This window comes from Astatotilapia calliptera, chromosome 8 (genome assembly GCF_964374335.1).
Source record: "Astatotilapia calliptera chromosome 8, fAstCal68.1, whole genome shotgun sequence".
NCBI classification, from domain to species: Eukaryota; Metazoa; Chordata; class Actinopteri; order Cichliformes; family Cichlidae; genus Astatotilapia; species Astatotilapia calliptera.
In genome coordinates this window covers 2708409-2727988 of record NC_137429.1, presented here as the reverse complement: position 1 = coordinate 2727988, position 19580 = coordinate 2708409, and the positions used below count along the sequence as shown (strand labels likewise).

At 44.4% G+C, this 19580-nt stretch overlaps 31 non-coding genes across 31 annotated transcripts; 23 read left to right on the top strand and 8 right to left on the bottom strand.

Annotated features, from left to right (window-relative positions):
- The first annotated feature begins 264 nt into the window (after positions 1–264).
- On the top strand, positions 265–337 carry trnav-cac (transfer RNA valine (anticodon CAC)). The gene has a single exon. It is a non-coding gene; the product is annotated as a tRNA-Val (tRNA).
- A 474-nt stretch (positions 338–811) lies between these two features.
- trnaq-cug (transfer RNA glutamine (anticodon CUG)) lies at positions 812–883 on the bottom strand. The gene has a single exon. It is a non-coding gene; the product is annotated as a tRNA-Gln (tRNA).
- A 151-nt stretch (positions 884–1034) lies between these two features.
- Positions 1035–1106, top strand: trnad-guc (transfer RNA aspartic acid (anticodon GUC)). The gene has a single exon. It is a non-coding gene; the product is annotated as a tRNA-Asp (tRNA).
- A 522-nt stretch (positions 1107–1628) lies between these two features.
- Positions 1629–1701, top strand: trnav-aac (transfer RNA valine (anticodon AAC)). Its single transcript has one exon. It is a non-coding gene; the product is annotated as a tRNA-Val (tRNA).
- Positions 1702–2315: 614 nt separating this feature from the next.
- trnav-cac (transfer RNA valine (anticodon CAC)) lies at positions 2316–2388 on the top strand. The gene has a single exon. It is a non-coding gene; the product is annotated as a tRNA-Val (tRNA).
- Positions 2389–2862: 474 nt separating this feature from the next.
- On the bottom strand, positions 2863–2934 carry trnaq-cug (transfer RNA glutamine (anticodon CUG)). The gene has a single exon. It is a non-coding gene; the product is annotated as a tRNA-Gln (tRNA).
- A 151-nt stretch (positions 2935–3085) lies between these two features.
- trnad-guc (transfer RNA aspartic acid (anticodon GUC)) lies at positions 3086–3157 on the top strand. The gene has a single exon. It is a non-coding gene; the product is annotated as a tRNA-Asp (tRNA).
- A 522-nt stretch (positions 3158–3679) lies between these two features.
- trnav-aac (transfer RNA valine (anticodon AAC)) lies at positions 3680–3752 on the top strand. Its single transcript has one exon. It is a non-coding gene; the product is annotated as a tRNA-Val (tRNA).
- A 614-nt stretch (positions 3753–4366) lies between these two features.
- trnav-cac (transfer RNA valine (anticodon CAC)) lies at positions 4367–4439 on the top strand. Its single transcript has one exon. It is a non-coding gene; the product is annotated as a tRNA-Val (tRNA).
- Positions 4440–9002: 4563 nt separating this feature from the next.
- Positions 9003–9074, bottom strand: trnaq-cug (transfer RNA glutamine (anticodon CUG)). Its single transcript has one exon. It is a non-coding gene; the product is annotated as a tRNA-Gln (tRNA).
- Positions 9075–9225: 151 nt separating this feature from the next.
- trnad-guc (transfer RNA aspartic acid (anticodon GUC)) lies at positions 9226–9297 on the top strand. The gene has a single exon. It is a non-coding gene; the product is annotated as a tRNA-Asp (tRNA).
- A 522-nt stretch (positions 9298–9819) lies between these two features.
- Positions 9820–9892, top strand: trnav-aac (transfer RNA valine (anticodon AAC)). The gene has a single exon. It is a non-coding gene; the product is annotated as a tRNA-Val (tRNA).
- Positions 9893–10505: 613 nt separating this feature from the next.
- trnav-cac (transfer RNA valine (anticodon CAC)) lies at positions 10506–10578 on the top strand. The gene has a single exon. It is a non-coding gene; the product is annotated as a tRNA-Val (tRNA).
- A 468-nt stretch (positions 10579–11046) lies between these two features.
- Positions 11047–11118, bottom strand: trnaq-cug (transfer RNA glutamine (anticodon CUG)). Its single transcript has one exon. It is a non-coding gene; the product is annotated as a tRNA-Gln (tRNA).
- Positions 11119–11269: 151 nt separating this feature from the next.
- trnad-guc (transfer RNA aspartic acid (anticodon GUC)) lies at positions 11270–11341 on the top strand. Its single transcript has one exon. It is a non-coding gene; the product is annotated as a tRNA-Asp (tRNA).
- Positions 11342–11863: 522 nt separating this feature from the next.
- On the top strand, positions 11864–11936 carry trnav-aac (transfer RNA valine (anticodon AAC)). Its single transcript has one exon. It is a non-coding gene; the product is annotated as a tRNA-Val (tRNA).
- Positions 11937–12550: 614 nt separating this feature from the next.
- On the top strand, positions 12551–12623 carry trnav-cac (transfer RNA valine (anticodon CAC)). Its single transcript has one exon. It is a non-coding gene; the product is annotated as a tRNA-Val (tRNA).
- Positions 12624–13097: 474 nt separating this feature from the next.
- On the bottom strand, positions 13098–13169 carry trnaq-cug (transfer RNA glutamine (anticodon CUG)). The gene has a single exon. It is a non-coding gene; the product is annotated as a tRNA-Gln (tRNA).
- A 151-nt stretch (positions 13170–13320) lies between these two features.
- trnad-guc (transfer RNA aspartic acid (anticodon GUC)) lies at positions 13321–13392 on the top strand. The gene has a single exon. It is a non-coding gene; the product is annotated as a tRNA-Asp (tRNA).
- A 522-nt stretch (positions 13393–13914) lies between these two features.
- Positions 13915–13987, top strand: trnav-uac (transfer RNA valine (anticodon UAC)). Its single transcript has one exon. It is a non-coding gene; the product is annotated as a tRNA-Val (tRNA).
- A 614-nt stretch (positions 13988–14601) lies between these two features.
- On the top strand, positions 14602–14674 carry trnav-cac (transfer RNA valine (anticodon CAC)). Its single transcript has one exon. It is a non-coding gene; the product is annotated as a tRNA-Val (tRNA).
- Positions 14675–15148: 474 nt separating this feature from the next.
- trnaq-cug (transfer RNA glutamine (anticodon CUG)) lies at positions 15149–15220 on the bottom strand. The gene has a single exon. It is a non-coding gene; the product is annotated as a tRNA-Gln (tRNA).
- A 151-nt stretch (positions 15221–15371) lies between these two features.
- On the top strand, positions 15372–15443 carry trnad-guc (transfer RNA aspartic acid (anticodon GUC)). The gene has a single exon. It is a non-coding gene; the product is annotated as a tRNA-Asp (tRNA).
- A 522-nt stretch (positions 15444–15965) lies between these two features.
- On the top strand, positions 15966–16038 carry trnav-aac (transfer RNA valine (anticodon AAC)). The gene has a single exon. It is a non-coding gene; the product is annotated as a tRNA-Val (tRNA).
- Positions 16039–16652: 614 nt separating this feature from the next.
- Positions 16653–16725, top strand: trnav-cac (transfer RNA valine (anticodon CAC)). The gene has a single exon. It is a non-coding gene; the product is annotated as a tRNA-Val (tRNA).
- A 474-nt stretch (positions 16726–17199) lies between these two features.
- trnaq-cug (transfer RNA glutamine (anticodon CUG)) lies at positions 17200–17271 on the bottom strand. The gene has a single exon. It is a non-coding gene; the product is annotated as a tRNA-Gln (tRNA).
- Positions 17272–17422: 151 nt separating this feature from the next.
- On the top strand, positions 17423–17494 carry trnad-guc (transfer RNA aspartic acid (anticodon GUC)). Its single transcript has one exon. It is a non-coding gene; the product is annotated as a tRNA-Asp (tRNA).
- A 522-nt stretch (positions 17495–18016) lies between these two features.
- On the top strand, positions 18017–18089 carry trnav-aac (transfer RNA valine (anticodon AAC)). The gene has a single exon. It is a non-coding gene; the product is annotated as a tRNA-Val (tRNA).
- Positions 18090–18703: 614 nt separating this feature from the next.
- trnav-cac (transfer RNA valine (anticodon CAC)) lies at positions 18704–18776 on the top strand. The gene has a single exon. It is a non-coding gene; the product is annotated as a tRNA-Val (tRNA).
- Positions 18777–19250: 474 nt separating this feature from the next.
- trnaq-cug (transfer RNA glutamine (anticodon CUG)) lies at positions 19251–19322 on the bottom strand. The gene has a single exon. It is a non-coding gene; the product is annotated as a tRNA-Gln (tRNA).
- A 151-nt stretch (positions 19323–19473) lies between these two features.
- Positions 19474–19545, top strand: trnad-guc (transfer RNA aspartic acid (anticodon GUC)). Its single transcript has one exon. It is a non-coding gene; the product is annotated as a tRNA-Asp (tRNA).
- Positions 19546–19580: the final 35 nt, after the last annotated feature.

Sequence of the window (19580 nt, the reverse complement as noted above, 5' to 3'; positions counted from 1 at the left end):
GGCAACAGTTCTGCTGCCAGAGGTTCTGGGGTTCTTAGGGCAGCATATGTTGAGCTGTGCTTGCTTTAGTGAACTCCTAAATGTCCAAAGTTTAAGTGAGCCTAACATGGAGACTACAGTTCAGACTCCTTGCTAGAGTGCGTCTGTCTCTTCTCCATGGCTCCTTTTACTTCAAGGCCATGATAGGAACATGTCACCAAATTTGTCAGAGTGCGAGATTACTCAGTGAGACACATTGGAAAGCCAAACAAGCTGTCTTTCGGGGTTTCCGTAGTGTAGTGGTTATCACGTTCGCCTCACACGCGAAAGGTCCCCGGTCCGAAACCGGGCGGAAACATGGGTCTTTTCCTTCTTTGGTTACAAGGGAATTGATATTCACTCTTTAGACAACTCTGCTTGTCCAGCATTTTCTCTGTTTTACTTGCATCCCTATTGAGAATTAAGTCTCTTGGTTTTGTCTTCTGTAGGTTGTGTGCTAGCCAAACAAAGGACATCAAAGAGCTTGTCAAGAAGAAGATCGGGGCCTTCAGAGGTGGCAAAGGGATTGGAAGTGGGAAGAGTGCAAGAGGAAAAGTTGACTTGAGTCAAGGTGGCTAATGAACGATACAGCAGGAAGCTGAAGTGGAAAGTGCAGCAGAAGAGCATGAGCGAGGTTTGGTGCAGCATGAAGACCATGTGCAGATGAGATCAGCCAACACAAGAGGAGTGGAACTGACTGGGCCACTAACTTGCTCTTCAACTGACTAGATTCTTATGCTAGCGTGTGCTAATGCTAATGTACCTGTGGAGCAAAGTGCTAGAAAGCCAAATGAGGTTCCACTGAGACTTGAACTCAGATCGCTGGATTCAGAGTCCAGAGTGCTAACCATTACACCATGGAACCCTGCCTGAAGCACACAAAAGATCTGTGTCAAACAGGCATAAAAGTGTAGTTCCTGGTAAACCGATGGGGATTTCTACACGGCCAGCCAAATTTTACCTGTCATACCTGCTGCGAATCGCAGCGTGACGTGACCATTGCAGTGCTTCAGAGGTCCTCGTTAGTATAGTGGACAGTATCTCCACCTGTCACGCGGAAGACCGGGGTTCGATTCCCCGACGGGGAGTGAGCAGTTTCCTTCTCTGTTCTGCCTTTTACCTGCAATGACCACACACACCTTAATCGCACACCAGATCCTAGTCAATCTAATAATCTAGTCCTATAATGGGCTTGAAGAAACATGAATTCCACCTGTGCGCTCACAAGTCGAAAAGGTCTTCTCAGAAAGAGCTCCCATCAGAAGAGATGCTAGTCCAAGAGAACACTGCTTGTGCAGCATTTTCTCTGTTTTACGTGCGTCCCTACTGACAAATAAGTTTCTTGGTCTTGTCTTCTGTAGATTGTGTGCTAGCCAAACAAAGGACATCAAAGAGCTTGTCAACCAGAAGATCAGCTCCCATGACAAGAGATGCAATCTTGAGATCACAATTTGCATTGTCAATACAGCCATAAGTGGGGGAGTGCTTGAAGAATGACACAAATGGGAGTTCCCTCCTTCTCAATAGTCCTACATGATCTGTCATAAAAGTCCACAAATGTAAGAAAGCATTGAAATGCTCCTTTAATTACTACGGGGTACGCAAGCTCAGTTTCCGTAGTGTAGTGGTTATCACGTTCGCCTAACACGCGAAAGGTCCCCGGTCCGAAACCGGGCGGAAGCATGCGTCTTTGCTTATGCGTCCTGATATAAAAGTGTCTGACTGCAGGCACTGCTTGAACTTGTGGGGTTCTACTGCTGTTTGGGACACAGACGAGAGAAAGTACTTAAATCTGGTTCAGGTCTCTGACATCTGTAACCTTTGGATGCTCGTCTTGCTAAAGAGTTGTCTATGGCCCAAATTTCTGCAAACTCCACAGACTTCACACAAATCAACAAATCTCCAGTCGCTATATTTCCTGAAGATGGAGGCACAGACTAAGCTCTTGGAAATGACTGGCTCTAGGTGGCCTGCACAGGACTTGGGCCTATTTTCAGCCAATGCCCAAGGCAATGAAACAAATGGGCGCTTTAGGCAACAGTTCTGCTGCCAGAGGTTCTGGGGTTCTTAGGGCAGCATATGTTGAGCTGTGCTTGCTTTAGTGAACTCCTAAATGTCCAAAGTTTAAGTGAGCCTAACATGGAGACTACAGTTCAGACTCCTTGCTAGAGTGCGTCTGTCTCTTCTCCATGGCTCCTTTTACTTCAAGGCCATGATAGGAACATGTCACCAAATTTGTCAGAGTGCGAGATTACTCAGTGAGACACATTGGAAAGCCAAACAAGCTGTCTTTCGGGGTTTCCGTAGTGTAGTGGTTATCACGTTCGCCTCACACGCGAAAGGTCCCCGGTCCGAAACCGGGCGGAAACATGGGTCTTTTCCTTCTTTGGTTACAAGGGAATTGATATTCACTCTTTAGACAACTCTGCTTGTCCAGCATTTTCTCTGTTTTACTTGCATCCCTATTGAGAATTAAGTCTCTTGGTTTTGTCTTCTGTAGGTTGTGTGCTAGCCAAACAAAGGACATCAAAGAGCTTGTCAAGAAGAAGATCGGGGCCTTCAGAGGTGGCAAAGGGATTGGAAGTGGGAAGAGTGCAAGAGGAAAAGTTGACTTGAGTCAAGGTGGCTAATGAACGATACAGCAGGAAGCTGAAGTGGAAAGTGCAGCAGAAGAGCATGAGCGAGGTTTGGTGCAGCATGAAGACCATGTGCAGATGAGATCAGCCAACACAAGAGGAGTGGAACTGACTGGGCCACTAACTTGCTCTTCAACTGACTAGATTCTTATGCTAGCGTGTGCTAATGCTAATGTACCTGTGGAGCAAAGTGCTAGAAAGCCAAATGAGGTTCCACTGAGACTTGAACTCAGATCACTGGATTCAGGGTCCAGAGTGCTAACCATTACACCATGGAACCCTGCCTGAAGCACACAAAAGATCTGTGTCAAACAGGCATAAAAGTGTAGTTCCTGGTAAACCGATGGGGATTTCTACACGGCCAGCCAAATTTTACCTGTCATACCTGCTGCGAATCGCAGCTTGACGTGACCATTGCAGTGCTTCAGAGGTCCTCGTTAGTATAGTGGACAGTATCTCCGCCTGTCACGCGGAAGACCGGGGTTCGATTCCCCGACGGGGAGTGAGCAGTTTCCTTCTCTGTTCTGCCTTTTACCTGCAATGACCACACACACCTTAATCGCACACCAGATCCTAGTCAATCTAATAATCTAGTCCTATAATGGGCTTGAAGAAACATGAATTCCACCTGTGCGCTCACAAGTCGAAAAGGTCTTCTCAGAAAGAGCTCCCATCAGAAGAGATGCTAGTCCAAGAGAACACTGCTTGTGCAGCATTTTCTCTGTTTTACGTGCGTCCCTACTGACAAATAAGTTTCTTGGTCTTGTCTTCTGTAGATTGTGTGCTAGCCAAACAAAGGACATCAAAGAGCTTGTCAACCAGAAGATCAGCTCCCATGACAAGAGATGCAATCTTGAGATCACAATTTGCATTGTCAATACAGCCATAAGTGGGGGAGTGCTTGAAGAATGACACAAATGGGAGTTCCCTCCTTCTCAATAGTCCTACATGATCTGTCATAAAAGTCCACAAATGTAAGAAAGCATTGAAATGCTCCTTTAATTACTACGGGGTACGCAAGCTCAGTTTCCGTAGTGTAGTGGTTATCACGTTCGCCTAACACGCGAAAGGTCCCCGGTCCGAAACCGGGCGGAAGCATGCGTCTTTGCTTATGCGTCCTGATATAAAAGTGTCTGACTGCAGGCACTGCTTGAACTTGTGGGGTTCTACTGCTGTTTGGGACACAGACGAGAGAAAGTACTTAAATCTGGTTCAGGTCTCTGACATCTGTAACCTTTGGATGCTCGTCTTGCTAAAGAGTTGTCTATGGCCCAAATTTCTGCAAACTCCACAGACTTCACACAAATCAACAAATCTCCAGTCGCTATATTTCCTGAAGATGGAGGCACAGACTAAGCTCTTGGAAATGACTGGCTCTAGGTGGCCTGCACAGGACTTGGGCCTATTTTCAGCCAATGCCCAAGGCAATGAAACAAATGGGCGCTTTAGGCAACAGTTCTGCTGCCAGAGGTTCTGGGGTTCTTAGGGCAGCATATGTTGAGCTGTGCTTGCTTTAGTGAACTCCTAAATGTCCAAAGTTTAAGTGAGCCTAACATGGAGACTACAGTTCAGACTCCTTGCTAGAGTGCGTCTGTCTCTTCTCCATGGCTCCTTTTACTTCAAGGCCATGATAGGAACATGTCACCAAATTTGTCAGAGTGCGAGATTACTCAGTGAGACACATTGGAAAGCCAAACAAGCTGTCTTTCGGGGTTTCCGTAGTGTAGTGGTTATCACATTCGCCTCACACGCGAAAGGTCCCCGGTCCGAAACCGGGCGGAAACATGGGTCTTTTCCTTCTTTGGTTACAAGGGAATTGATATTCACTCTTTAGACAACTCTGCTTGTCCAGCATTTTCTCTGTTTTACTTGCATCCCTATTGAGAACTAGAAAAATTTGCATGTCCTGCGAAAATGCAGTGTGGATGCCTTAACGCTGAAGATGTCTGCTGAAAAAAGCTGAAAAAGTTGAAAAAAAAAAAAAAAAAAGCTGCCCTGAACAGGATTCGAACCTGGCCCTCCTGGTCAAAGGGCAGCTATTTAGCTCACTGAGCCAAACACTTTCTCACAAAGAAAAGGTGGAGAGATTGACAATTGTGCTGAAATGAGCAGAAGCTGCTGAGAATTGTGCTGATAAGAGGTGGAAAGGCTGAAAATGTTTCAGAAGAGGTGAATAAGCAGAATTTGGGCAATAAAAGAGGTGAAAATTCTGCTGAAAAGAGTTCAATCAGCAGAATTTCTGCTGAAAAGAGGTGAATGAGCAGAATTCTGCTGAAAAGAGTTTTTTTCTGAAAACAGCAGAAAAAACTGAAAATTTTGCTGAAAAGAGTTGAATGAGCAGAATTTTGCTGAAAAGAGGTTTTTGCTGAAAAAGAGCTGAAAAAGTTTGGATTTGTGCTGAAAAGGGGTTAAAAAAACTGAAATTTTTGCTGAAAAGGGGTGAAAAAGATGAAATTTGTGTTGAAAAAAGTTTAAAAAAAGTTTAACTGTTAAGTGAAAGAAATGTTGCCATAAGCTGGATTTGAACCCAGGCCTCCCAGTCTGAGAACGGATGCTTATCTCACTGAGCTAAAACACAGCTCAGCCCATCATGCAAAATCAGTGACCACATTGATAATGTGTTCCATTCATTTCAATGGTCAAAAGTCATAACACACATCAGCAGAAATAGCAGAATTTTTTAAAGTTTAAACATAGTATTTCTGCTAAAACTTAGTATTTATACTAAATGATATTTTTTTCCTGCCAAATCATAGCATTTGTGCTGGAACACAGGAAGTTCTGCCAAATCATACAATTTGTACTAAAACCTTATTTATGATTTAGCAGAAACACTGGGACTTGGTAGAAATACTATGATTTACATGAAATACTTTGACTTAGCAGAAGTACTACAATCTAGGAAAAAAGTACTACAGCATAGCAGAAATTCTATCATTGAGCAGAATTACTAGGATTTAGAAGAAATACTAAGATTTGGCACAAACACAGATGTGGCTCAAGAACCTTTATTGTGCAGTTATACTATGATTTGGAAGAAATACTATACTTTGGCACAAATACTATGATTTGGAAGAAATACTATGTTTTAGCACAAATACTATGATTTGGCTCAAATACTATAACTATCCTCAGTCAGAAGGAGAGGCTGACATCCAGGGATTAGATTACCACAGGTGGAGTTTATTGCGGTCAGATGGATGGTACAGGGAGGTATGGCATACAGTAGGAGGATGTGGAGAGGTGATATGGTGTGGTTTCTATGATTAAGAACAGGGTATGCATTACAACATGCATACAGATTAAAGATTAAGAAAACTGGCAACAAATTCCTCCACTACAAATCAGTCTGATGCCACTTTTTACAGGGTTCCCATTTACTAAGGCACTACCCAAAAGGCACCACAAGAGGGCACTCCAACACAAGAGATGACCTATTTGCACTGATGCACTTAGTAAACAGCCCCTACTTAGCCACTACATAATACAGTGATATTACAGTATACAAATTCACACAAATACTATGATTTGGCAGAAATACTATGACTTAGTAGTAATACTATAACATAACAGATTTCCTAAAAAAACTATGAAATTGCAGTAATTCTATGAATTGGCAGAGATACTACGTTTTAGCATAAATACTATAACAACGCAGAAATACTATGACTGAGTAGTAATACTATAACATAACAGTTCAATGTTCTTGCACAAATACCACAATATGGCAGAAATACTATGTTTTAGCACAAATACTGTGATTTGGTATAAATACTATGATTTGGCACACATACTATATTCCGCAGATACACTATAACATAACAGATATTCTACAACTTAGTAGTAATACTATAACATAACAGAATTATTATTTGGGCACAAATACCACGATTTGGCAAAAATGCCATGATTCAGCACAAATATGATGACATGGCAAAAATACTATGATTGGGTACAAATACTATGATTTGGCAATAATACTGCATTTTAACACAACTACTGAGATTTGATTGAAATACTATGATTTAGAAGAAATACTATGACTCCATACAAATACGATGCTTTGGGACAAATACTATGTTTTGGTTCCAATACTATGATGTGCAACAAATACTATGATTTGGCACAAGTACTATGATTTAGTACAAATACTATGATTTGGCAGAAATACTCTGATTTAGCAGAAGTACTATCTTTTGGTAGAAATTCCTGCTAAAAGGTAGTATTTCTGCGTTTTAGCATAAATACTGCAATTTGGCATAAATACTATGATTTGGCATAAATACTATGCCTTAGTAGTAATACTATAACATAAGAGATATACTATGGTTTTGCAGACATACTATGTTTTTGCACAAATACCATGATTTGGCACAAATGCTGTGATTTGGCACAAGTACTATGATTTAGTACAAATACTATGATTTGGCACAAGTACTAAGATGTAGTAGAAGTACTTTGCTTTAGCAGAAATACTATGATTGAGGAGTAATACTTAAACATAGGAGAAATACTGATACACAGACACACATACACAGACAGTAAAGGGAACAGGAGCTGTTGAGTCTGGGCTTGGTATATGTAGGTCAGTTAAATTAGCTGCACCTGCTGTAGTCAGCCCTTACACACACAGACACAGAGAGAGGTGTGAGTTTTCTTCAGTGTATTTCTGACATTCAGGATTCCCCTCGAACAAATGGCCATAATTTCCTAACCGTAGAGGCTAGAATGGTCATTCAGACATCGTTTTGTTCAGAAGAGATGGGGGAATCTTCAGGTCTTCTTAATTCAGAGATAAAATATAAATTATTAAAGATATATGACTTGTAATACACTGTAACTGTGTAGAGGCGAAGCAAAAACTGCCTTGACTTGCTCTCAAACAACCTTTGGTAACTCTAAATCTATATGGAGCATCAAAATCATTCTTTCACCGTAAGAAACAGCAGGCTTTGGTGAACAGTCATGGAAATTTTCAGGGCTCTGTGGAAATCCATCGAAAAGATATGATGAGAGAAAAAAGTGCCTCATTTCCAGAATTTGAAATCTGATGAAATCTGAGCGAGGGACAAATTTCCACCCCTCAATCAAGTCTAACTCATCTCAGAACGGTAATAGGTGAGAAAATAATTCTTGAATTGTGAGCATCAGGAGTGTCTGAAGATATACAGGGACAAGCCTTATGTCTTAACTTCACTTCGTTAAGGAGATATGACAATTTGAAAATGCCTCTCATTACAGAAATCCAGCGGTGATTTTGAACAAACTCTCCATTGAGTTTATATGGAGAGTTTTCACACTTTGTGTTACTCTGAGGAGATTTGCAAAATATCTATGGGTCCCACAACAATGATAGGGGCATTTTCTGAAAGCCAGCAAAAATACCTACGTTTTGATGTATAATTTGTGGGGCTTGAGTGGAAATTGAGCGAGTAGCAAGAAGTTGTTTGGACATGAAGAGAAAATTCAAACAGTTTCACTGTCCCCTCTGAGTTAATTGCATAGCAACCATAGCAACGCATGTATTTTCTGAAAAATCACAATTTTGCCACTAAAGACTTAAAGAGAGATAAGATGAAAACGGTAGAAGATCTGAAAAAGCTGAATCACACAGGAATAGCCCAATAATTTGAGAACGTTTTAAAGTTTGAATGGAGTTTCTAGGTGAAAGTATGAGGCAGTAGTTAGGTTTCAAAGACAAGAAAGTTTTAGCAGAATTGTGGAAGTTTCCCATTCATTTCAATGGGACAAATTAAAGGAAAAAAGTGTAATATTTTAAAAAGTATAATAGTAATAAACACCAAAAGTCATAGCCGGCATTAGCAGAAAGAGCAGAACAGTTTAGAGTTTGAATGGTGAAAATAGCACAAAAATTGTGGAAGTAGATCCACGGCGAAAAGTGTACGGAAACACCCGGAATAATAAAGAATAAAGAGAAACAGGAACTCAATAGTGTGGATGCCTATTAAGGCATCCACACAATTAAGTCTCTTGGTTTTGTCTTCTGTAGGTTGTGTGCTAGCCAAACAAAGGACATCAAAGAGCTTGTCAAGAAGAAGATCGGGGCCTTCAGAGGTGGCAAAGGGATTGGAAGTGGGAAGAGTGCAAGAGGAAAAGTTGACTTGAGTCAAGGTGGCTAATGAACGATACAGCAGGAAGCTGAAGTGGAAAGTGCAGCAGAAGAGCATGAGCGAGGTTTGGTGCAGCATGAAGACCATGTGCAGATGAGATCAGCCAACACAAGAGGAGTGGAACTGACTGGGCCACTAACTTGCTCTTCAACTGACTAGATTCTTATGCTAGCGTGTGCTAATGCACCTGTGGAGCAAAGTGCTAGAAAGCCAAATGAGGTTCCACTGAGACTTGAACTCAGATCGCTGGATTCAGAGTCCAGAGTGCTAACCATTACACCATGGAACCCTGCCTGAAGCACACAAAAGATCTGTGTCAAACAGGCATAAAAGTGTAGTTCCTGGTAAACCGATGGGGATTTCTACACGGCCAGCCAAATTTTACCTGTCATACCTGCTGCGAATCGCAGCTTGACGTGACCATTGCAGTGCTTCAGAGGTCCTCGTTAGTATAGTGGACAGTATCTCCGCCTGTCACGCGGAAGACCAGGGTTCGATTCCCCGACGGGGAGTGAGCAGTTTCCTTCTCTGTTCTGCCTTTTACCTGCAATGACCACACACACCTTAATCGCACACCAGATCCTAGTCAATCTAATAATCTAGTCCTATAATGGGCTTGAAGAAACATGAATTCCACCTGTGCGCTCACAAGTCGAAAAGGTCTTCTCAGAAAGAGCTCCCATCAGAAGAGATGCTAGTCCAAGAGAACACTGCTTGTGCAGCATTTTCTCTGTTTTACGTGCGTCCCTACTGACAAATAAGTTTCTTGGTCTTGTCTTCTGTAGATTGTGTGCTAGCCAAACAAAGGACATCAAAGAGCTTGTCAACCAGAAGATCAGCTCCCATGACAAGAGATGCAATCTTGAGATCACAATTTGCATTGTCAATACAGCCATAAGTGGGGGAGTGCTTGAAGAATGACACAAATGGGAGTTCCCTCCTTCTCAATAGTCCTACATGATCTGTCATAAAAGTCCACAAATGTAAGAAAGCATTGAAATGCTCCTTTAATTACTACGGGGTACGCAATCTCAGTGTCTGTAGTGTAGTGGTTATCACGTTCGCCTAACACGCGAAAGGTCCCCGGTCCGAAACCGGGCGGAAGCATGCGTCTTTGCTATGCGTCCTGATATAAAAGTGTCTGACTGCAGGCACTGCTTGAACTTGTGGGGTTCTACTGCTGTTTGGGACACAGACAAGAGAAAGTACTCAAATCTGGTTCAGGTCTCTGACATCTGTAACCTTTGGATGCTCGTCTTGCTAAAGAGTTGTCTATGGCCCAAATTTCTGCAAACTCCACAGACTTCACACAAATCAACAAATCTCCAGTCGCTATATTCCCTGAAGATGGAGGCACAGACTAAGCTCTTGGAAATGACTGGCTCTAGGTGGCCTGCACAGGACTTGGGCCTATTTTCAGCCAATGCCCAAGGCAATGAAACAAATGGGCGCTTTAGGCAACAGTTCTGCTGCCAGAGGTTCTGGGGTTCTTAGGGCAGCATATGTTGAGCTGTGCTTGCTTTAGTGAACTCCTAAATGTCCAAAGTTTAAGTGAGCCTAACATGGAGACTACAGTTCAGACTCCTTGCTAGAGTGCGTCTGTCTCTTCTCCATGGCTCCTTTTACTTCAAGGCCATGATAGGAACATGTCACCAAATTTGTCAGAGTGCGAGATTACTCAGTGAGACACATTGGAAAGCCAAACAAGCTGTCTTTCGGGGTTTCCGTAGTGTAGTGGTTATCACGTTCGCCTCACACGCGAAAGGTCCCCGGTCCGAAACCGGGCGGAAACATGGGTCTTTTCCTTCTTTGGTTACAAGGGAATTGATATTCACTCTTTAGACAACTCTGCTTGTCCAGCATTTTCTCTGTTTTACTTGCATCCCTATTGAGAATTAAGTCTCTTGGTTTTGTCTTCTGTAGGTTGTGTGCTAGCCAAACAAAGGACATCAAAGAGCTTGTCAAGAAGAAGATCGGGGCCTTCAGAGGTGGCAAAGGGATTGGAAGTGGGAAGAGTGCAAGAGGAAAAGTTGACTTGAGTCAAGGTGGCTAATGAACGATACAGCAGGAAGCTGAAGTGGAAAGTGCAGCAGAAGAGCATGAGCGAGGTTTGGTGCAGCATGAAGACCATGTGCAGATGAGATCAGCCAACACAAGAGGAGTGGAACTGACTGGGCCACTAACTTGCTCTTCAACTGACTAGATTCTTATGCTAGCGTGTGCTAATGCACCTGTGGAGCAAAGTGCTAGAAAGCCAAATGAGGTTCCACTGAGACTTGAACTCAGATCGCTGGATTCAGGGTCCAGAGTGCTAACCATTACACCATGGAACCCTGCCTGAAGCACACAAAAGATCTGTGTCAAACAGGCATAAAAGTGTAGTTCCTGGTAAACCGATGGGGATTTCTACACGGCCAGCCAAATTTTACCTGTCATACCTGCTGCGAATCGCAGCTTGACGTGACCATTGCAGTGCTTTAGAGGTCCTCGTTAGTATAGTGGACAGTATCTCCGCCTGTCACGCGGAAGACCGGGGTTCGATTCCCCGACGGGGAGTGAGCAGTTTCCTTCTCTGTTCTGCCTTTTACCTGCAATGACCACACACACCTTAATCGCACACCAGATCCTAGTCAATCTAATAATCTAGTCCTATAATGGGCTTGAAGAAACATGAATTCCACCTGTGCGCTCACAAGTCGAAAAGGTCTTCTCAGAAAGAGCTCCCATCAGAAGAGATGCTAGTCCAAGAGAACACTGCTTGTGCAGCATTTTCTCTGTTTTACGTGCGTCCCTACTGACAAATAAGTTTCTTGGTCTTGTCTTCTGTAGATTGTGTGCTAGCCAAACAAAGGACATCAAAGAGCTTGTCAACCAGAAGATCAGCTCCCATGACAAGAGATGCAATCTTGAGATCACAATTTGCATTGTCAATACAGCCATAAGTGGGGGAGTGCTTGAAGAATGACACAAATGGGAGTTCCCTCCTTCTCAATAGTCCTACATGATCTGTCATAAAAGTCCACAAATGTAAGAAAGCATTGAAATGCTCCTTTAATTACTACGGGGTACGCAAGCTCAGTTTCCGTAGTGTAGTGGTTATCACGTTCGCCTAACACGCGAAAGGTCCCCGGTCCGAAACCGGGCGGAAGCATGCGTCTTTGCTTATGCGTCCTGATATAAAAGTGTCTGACTGCAGGCACTGCTTGAACTTGTGGGGTTCTACTGCTGTTTGGGACACAGACAAGAGAAAGTACTCAAATCTGGTTCAGGTCTCTGACATCTGTAACCTTTGGATGCTCGTCTTGCTAAAGAGTTGTCTATGGCCCAAATTTCTGCAAACTCCACAGACTTCACACAAATCAACAAATCTCCAGTCGCTATATTTCCTGAAGATGGAGGCACAGACTAAGCTCTTGGAAATGACTGGCTCTAGGTGGCCTGCACAGGACTTGGGCCTATTTTCAGCCAATGCCCAAGGCAATGAAACAAATTGGCGCTTTAGGCAACAGTTCTGCTGCCAGAGGTTCTGGGGTTCTTAGGGCAGCATATGTTGAGCTGTGCTTGCTTTAGTGAACTCCTAAATGTCCAAAGTTTAAGTGAGCCTAACATGGAGACTACAGTTCAGACTCCTTGCTAGAGTGCGTCTGTCTCTTCTCCATGGCTCCTTTTACTTCAAGGCCATGATAGGAACATGTCACCAAATTTGTCAGCGTGCGAGATTACTCAGTGAGACACATTGGAAAGCCAAACAAGCTGTCTTTCGGGGTTTCCGTAGTGTAGTGGTTATCACGTTCGCCTCACACGCGAAAGGTCCCCGGTCCGAAACCGGGCGGAAACATGGGTCTTTTCCTTCTTTGGTTACAAGGGAATTGATATTCACTCTTTAGACAACTCTGCTTGTCCAGCATTTTCTCTGTTTTACTTGCATCCCTATTGAGAATTAAGTCTCTTGGTTTTGTCTTCTGTAGGTTGTGTGCTAGCCAAACAAAGGACATCAAAGAGCTTGTCAAGAAGAAGATCGGGGCCTTCAGAGGTGGCAAAGGGATTGGAAGTGGGAAGAGTGCAAGAGGAAAAGTTGACTTGAGTCAAGGTGGCTAATGAACGATACAGCAGGAAGCTGAAGTGGAAAGTGCAGCAGAAGAGCATGAGCGAGGTTTGGTGCAGCATGAAGACCATGTGCAGATGAGATCAGCCAACACAAGAGGAGTGGAACTGACTGGGCCACTAACTTGCTCTTCAACTGACTAGATTCTTATGCTAGGGTGTGCTAATGCTAATGTACCTGTGGAGCAAAGTGCTAGAAAGCCAAATGAGGTTCCACTGAGACTTGAACTCAGATCGCTGGATTCAGGGTCCAGAGTGCTAACCATTACACCATGGAACCCTGCCTGAAGCACACAAAAGATCTGTGTCACACAGGCATAAAAGTGTAGTTCCTGGTAAACCGATGGGGATTTCTACACGGCCAGCCAAATTTTACCTGTCATACCTGCTGCGAATCGCAGCTTGACGTGACCATTGCAGTGCTTCAGAGGTCCTCGTTAGTATAGTGGACAGTATCTCCGCCTGTCACGCGGAAGCCTGGGGTTCGATTCCCCGACGGGGAGTGAGCAGTTTCCTTCTCTGTTCTGCCTTTTACCTGCAATGACCACACACACCTTAATCGCACACCAGATCCTAGTCAATCTAATAATCTAGTCCTATAATGGGCTTGAAGAAACATGAATTCCACCTGTGCGCTCACAAGTCGAAAAGGTCTTCTCAGAAAGAGCTCCCATCAGAAGAGATGCTAGTCCAAGAGAACACTGCTTGTGCAGCATTTTCTCTGTTTTACGTGCGTCCCTACTGACAAATAAGTTTCTTGGTCTTGTCTTCTGTAGATTGTGTGCTAGCCAAACAAAGGACATCAAAGAGCTTGTCAACCAGAAGATCAGCTCCCATGACAAGAGATGCAATCTTGAGATCACAATTTGCATTGTCAATACAGCCATAAGTGGGGGAGTGCTTGAAGAATGACACAAATGGGAGTTCCCTCCTTCTCAATAGTCCTACATGATCTGTCATAAAAGTCCACAAATGTAAGAAAGCATTGAAATGCTCCTTTAATTACTACGGGGTACGCAAGCTCAGTTTCCGTAGTGTAGTGGTTGTCACGTTCGCCTTACACGCGAAAGGTCCCCGGTCCGAAACCGGGCGGAAGCATGCGTCTTTGCTTATGCGTCCTGATATAAAAGTGTCTGACAGCAGGCACTGCTTGAACTTGTGGGGTTCTACTGCTGTTTGGGACACAGACAAGAGAAAGTACTCAAATCTGGTTCAGGTCTCTGACATCTGTAACCTTTGGATGCTCGTCTTGCTAAAGAGTTGTCTATGGCCCAAATTTCTGCAAACTCCACAGACTTCACACAAATCAACAAATCTCCAGTCGCTATATTTCCTGAAGATGGAGGCACAGACTAAGCTCTTGGAAATGACTGGCTCTAGGTGGCCTGCACAGGACTTGGGCCTATTTTCAGCCAATGCCCAAGGCAATGAAACAAATGGGCGCTTTAGGCAACAGTTCTGCTGCCAGAGGTTCTGGGGTTCTTAGGGCAGCATATGTTGAGCTGTGCTTGCTTTAGTGAACTCCTAAATGTCCAAAGTTTAAGTGAGCCTAACATGGAGACTACAGTTCAGACTCCTTGCTAGAGTGCGTCTGTCTCTTCTCCATGGCTCCTTTTACTTCAAGGCCATGATAGGAACATGTCACCAAATTTGTCAGAGTGCGAGATTACTCAGTGAGACACATTGGAAAGCCAAACAAGCTGTCTTTCGGGGTTTCCGTAGTGTAGTGGTTATCACGTTCGCCTCACACGCGAAAGGTCCCCGGTCCGAAACCGGGCGGAAACATGGGTCTTTTCCTTCTTTGGTTACAAGGGAATTGATATTCACTCTTTAGACAACTCTGCTTGTCCAGCATTTTCTCTGTTTTACTTGCATCCCTATTGAGAATTAAGTCTCTTGGTTTTGTCTTCTGTAGGTTGTGTGCTAGCCAAACAAAGGACATCAAAGAGCTTGTCAAGAAGAAGATCGGGGCCTTCAGAGGTGGCAAAGGGATTGGAAGTGGGAAGAGTGCAAGAGGAAAAGTTGACTTGAGTCAAGGTGGCTAATGAACGATACAGCAGGAAGCTGAAGTGGAAAGTGCAGCAGAAGAGCATGAGCGAGGTTTGGTGCAGCATGAAGACCATGTGCAGATGAGATCAGCCAACACAAGAGGAGTGGAACTGACTGGGCCACTAACTTGCTCTTCAACTGACTAGATTCTTATGCTAGGGTGTGCTAATGCTAATGTACCTGTGGAGCAAAGTGCTAGAAAGCCAAATGAGGTTCCACTGAGACTTGAACTCAGATTGCTGGATTCAGGGTCCAGAGTGCTAACCATTACACCATGGAACCCTGCCTGAAGCGCACAAAAGATCTGTGTCAAACAGGCATAAAAGTGTAGTTCCTGGTAAACCGATGGGGATTTCTACACGGCCAGCCAAATTTTACCTGTCATACCTGCTGCGAATCGCAGCTTGACGTGACCATTGCAGTGCTTCAGAGGTCCTCGTTAGTATAGTGGACAGTATCTCCGCCTGTCACGCGGAAGACCGGGGTTCGATTCCCCGACGGGGAGTGAGCAGTTTCCTTCTCTGTTCTGCCTTTTACCTGCAATGACCACACACACCTTAATCGCACACCAGATCCTAGTCAATCTAATAATCTAGTCCTATAATGGGCTTGAAGAAACATGAATTCCACCTGTGCGCTCACAAGTCGAAAAGGTCTTCTCAGAAAGAGCTCCCATCAGAAGAGATGCTAGTCCAAGAGAACACTGCTTGTGCAGCATTTTCTCTGTTTTACGTGCGTCCCTACTGACAAATAAGTTTCTTGGTCTTGTCTTCTGTAGATTGTGTGCTAGCCAAACAAAGGACATCAAAGAGCTTGTCAACCAGAAGATCAGCTCCCATGACAAGAGATGCAATCTTGAGATCACAATTTGCATTGTCAATACAGCCATAAGTGGGGGAGTGCTTGAAGAATGACACAAATGGGAGTTCCCTCCTTCTCAATAGTCCTACATGATCTGTCATAAAAGTCCACAAATGTAAGAAAGCATTGAAATGCTCCTTTAATTACTACGGGGTACGCAAGCTCAGTTTCCGTAGTGTAGTGGTTATCACGTTCGCCTAACACGCGAAAGGTCCCCGGTCCGAAACCGGGCGGAAGCATGCGTCTTTGCTTATGCGTCCTGATATAAAAGTGTCTGACTGCAGGCACTGCTTGAACTTGTGGGGTTCTACTGCTGTTTGGGACACAGACAAGAGAAAGTACTCAAATCTGGTTCAGGTCTCTGACATCTGTAACCTTTGGATGCTCGTCTTGCTAAAGAGTTGTCTATGGCCCAAATTTCTGCAAACTCCACAGACTTCACACAAATCAACAAATCTCCAGTCGCTATATTTCCTGAAGATGGAGGCACAGACTAAGCTCTTGGAAATGACTGGCTCTAGGTGGCCTGCACAGGACTTGGGCCTATTTTCAGCCAATGCCCAAGGCAATGAAACAAATTGGCGCTTTAGGCAACAGTTCTGCTGCCAGAGGTTCTGGGGTTCTTAGGGCAGCATATGTTGAGCTGTGCTTGCTTTAGTGAACTCCTAAATGTCCAAAGTTTAAGTGAGCCTAACATGGAGACTACAGTTCAGACTCCTTGCTAGAGTGCGTCTGTCTCTTCTCCATGGCTCCTTTTACTTCAAGGCCATGATAGGAACATGTCACCAAATTTGTCAGCGTGCGAGATTACTCAGTGAGACACATTGGAAAGCCAAACAAGCTGTCTTTCGGGGTTTCCGTAGTGTAGTGGTTATCACGTTCGCCTCACACGCGAAAGGTCCCCGGTCCGAAACCGGGCGGAAACATGGGTCTTTTCCTTCTTTGGTTACAAGGGAATTGATATTCACTCTTTAGACAACTCTGCTTGTCCAGCATTTTCTCTGTTTTACTTGCATCCCTATTGAGAATTAAGTCTCTTGGTTTTGTCTTCTGTAGGTTGTGTGCTAGCCAAACAAAGGACATCAAAGAGCTTGTCAAGAAGAAGATCGGGGCCTTCAGAGGTGGCAAAGGGATTGGAAGTGGGAAGAGTGCAAGAGGAAAAGTTGACTTGAGTCAAGGTGGCTAATGAACGATACAGCAGGAAGCTGAAGTGGAAAGTGCAGCAGAAGAGCATGAGCGAGGTTTGGTGCAGCATGAAGACCATGTGCAGATGAGATCAGCCAACACAAGAGGAGTGGAACTGACTGGGCCACTAACTTGCTCTTCAACTGACTAGATTCTTATGCTAGGGTGTGCTAATGCTAATGTACCTGTGGAGCAAAGTGCTAGAAAGCCAAATGAGGTTCCACTGAGACTTGAACTCAGATCGCTGGATTCAGGGTCCAGAGTGCTAACCATTACACCATGGAACCCTGCCTGAAGCACACAAAAGATCTGTGTCACACAGGCATAAAAGTGTAGTTCCTGGTAAACCGATGGGGATTTCTACACGGCCAGCCAAATTTTACCTGTCATACCTGCTGCGAATCGCAGCTTGACGTGACCATTACAGTGCTTCAGAGGTCCTCGTTAGTATAGTGGACAGTATCTCCGCCTGTCACGCGGAAGACCGGGGTTCGATTCCCCGACGGGGAGTGAGCAGTTTCCTTCTCTGTTCTGCCTTTTACCTGCAATGACCACACACACCTTAATCGCACACCAGATCCTAGTCAATCTAATAATCTAGTCCTATAATGGGCTTGAAGAAACATGAATTCCACCTGTGCGCTCACAAGTCGAAAAGGTCTTCTCAGAAAGAGCTCCCATCAGAAGAGATGCTAGTCCAAGAGAACACTGCTTGTGCAGCATTTTCTCTGTTTTACGTGCGTCCCTACTGACAAATAAGTTTCTTGGTCTTGTCTTCTGTAGATTGTGTGCTAGCCAAACAAAGGACATCAAAGAGCTTGTCAACCAGAAGATCAGCTCCCATGACAAGAGATGCAATCTTGAGATCACAATTTGCATTGTCAATACAGCCATAAGTGGGGGAGTGCTTGAAGAATGACACAAATGGGAGTTCCCTCCTTCTCAATAGTCCTACATGATCTGTCATAAAAGTCCACAAATGTAAGAAAGCATTGAAATGCTCCTTTAATTACTACGGGGTACGCAAGCTCAGTTTCCGTAGTGTAGTGGTTATCACGTTCGCCTAACACGCGAAAGGTCCCCGGTCCGAAACCGGGCGGAAGCATGCGTCTTTGCTTATGCGTCCTGATATAAAAGTGTCTGACTGCAGGCACTGCTTGAACTTGTGGGGTTCTACTGCTGTTTGGGACACAGACAAGAGAAAGTACTCAAATCTGGTTCAGGTCTCTGACATCTGTAACCTTTGGATGCTCGTCTTGCTAAAGAGTTGTCTATGGCCCAAATTTCTGCAAACTCCACAGACTTCACACAAATCAACAAATCTCCAGTCGCTATATTTCCTGAAGATGGAGGCACAGACTAAGCTCTTGGAAATGACTGGCTCTAGGTGGCCTGCACAGGACTTGGGCCTATTTTCAGCCAATGCCCAAGGCAATGAAACAAATTGGCGCTTTAGGCAACAGTTCTGCTGCCAGAGGTTCTGGGGTTCTTAGGGCAGCATATGTTGAGCTGTGCTTGCTTTAGTGAACTCCTAAATGTCCAAAGTTTAAGTGAGCCTAACATGGAGACTACAGTTCAGACTCCTTGCTAGAGTGCGTCTGTCTCTTCTCCATGGCTCCTTTTACTTCAAGGCCATGATAGGAACATGTCACCAAATTTGTCAGAGTGCGAGATTACTCAGTGAGACACATTGGAAAGCCAAACAAGCTGTCTTTCGGGGTTTCCGTAGTGTAGTGGTTATCACGTTCGCCTCACACGCGAAAGGTCCCCGGTCCGAAACCGGGCGGAAACATGGGTCTTTTCCTTCTTTGGTTACAAGGGAATTGATATTCACTCTTTAGACAACTCTGCTTGTCCAGCATTTTCTCTGTTTTACTTGCATCCCTATTGAGAATTAAGTCTCTTGGTTTTGTCTTCTGTAGGTTGTGTGCTAGCCAAACAAAGGACATCAAAGAGCTTGTCAAGAAGAAGATCGGGGCCTTCAGAGGTGGCAAAGGGATTGGAAGTGGGAAGAGTGCAAGAGGAAAAGTTGACTTGAGTCAAGGTGGCTAATGAACGATACAGCAGGAAGCTGAAGTGGAAAGTGCAGCAGAAGAGCATGAGCGAGGTTTGGTGCAGCATGAAGACCATGTGCAGATGAGATCAGCCAACACAAGAGGAGTGGAACTGACTGGGCCACTAACTTGCTCTTCAACTGACTAGATTCTTATGCTAGGGTGTGCTAATGCTAATGTACCTGTGGAGCAAAGTGCTAGAAAGCCAAATGAGGTTCCACTGAGACTTGAACTCAGATCGCTGGATTCAGGGTCCAGAGTGCTAACCATTACACCATGGAACCCTGCCTGAAGCACACAAAAGATCTGTGTCACACAGGCATAAAAGTGTAGTTCCTGGTAAACCGATGGGGATTTCTACACGGCCAGCCAAATTTTACCTGTCATACCTGCTGCGAATCGCAGCTTGACGTGACCATTGCAGTGCTTCAGAGGTCCTCGTTAGTATAGTGGACAGTATCTCCGCCTGTCACGCGGAAGACCGGGGTTCGATTCCCCGACGGGGAGTGAGCAGTTTCCTTCTCTGTTCTGCCTTTTACCTG